Source organism: Bison bison, unplaced genomic scaffold (assembly GCF_000754665.1).
Source record: "Bison bison bison isolate TAMUID 2011002044 unplaced genomic scaffold, Bison_UMD1.0 scf7180017864291, whole genome shotgun sequence".
Classification (NCBI taxonomy): domain Eukaryota; kingdom Metazoa; phylum Chordata; class Mammalia; order Artiodactyla; family Bovidae; genus Bison; species Bison bison.
This window is the reverse complement of record NW_011494863.1, coordinates 10,720,181-10,720,469: the sequence shown is the minus strand read 5'-3', so window position 1 is coordinate 10,720,469 and position 289 is coordinate 10,720,181. Positions and strand designations below refer to the sequence as shown.

The 289-nt window shown below is 58.5% G+C and overlaps 1 protein-coding gene across 2 annotated transcripts in view; it reads right to left on the bottom strand.

Moving 5' to 3' along the window:
* PCYOX1L (prenylcysteine oxidase 1 like) overlaps positions 1 to 289 on the bottom strand; it is a 12,553-nt gene that overhangs the window by 4,425 nt on the left and 7,839 nt on the right. The gene's annotated exons all lie outside the window — the stretch shown is intronic.

Genomic DNA, 289 nt, shown 5'->3' with positions numbered 1-289 from the left:
GAAGGCCTTTTCTGCTGCCCCCCGGCCGCTGGGTCACTGCACCTGGGGGCCCACCCCTCCTCTCCATGTAGGGGTGGGAGAGGAAGCTTGTTATGTTACCTTGGCCTATTTGCTGGCTATGGTGGGCCCGTCCCACCTGAAGGGACAGCCCAGAGGGAAGGGCAAACACTTTGGATCCCACCAGAACCTGGCTTCACATGGTGGCTCCTCTGAATGACAATCATATCACCTCTCAAGTCGCTCCCTGATGAGGTTGCAGTCCTCTTCTCACTCAGCTGGGACTGCCAAG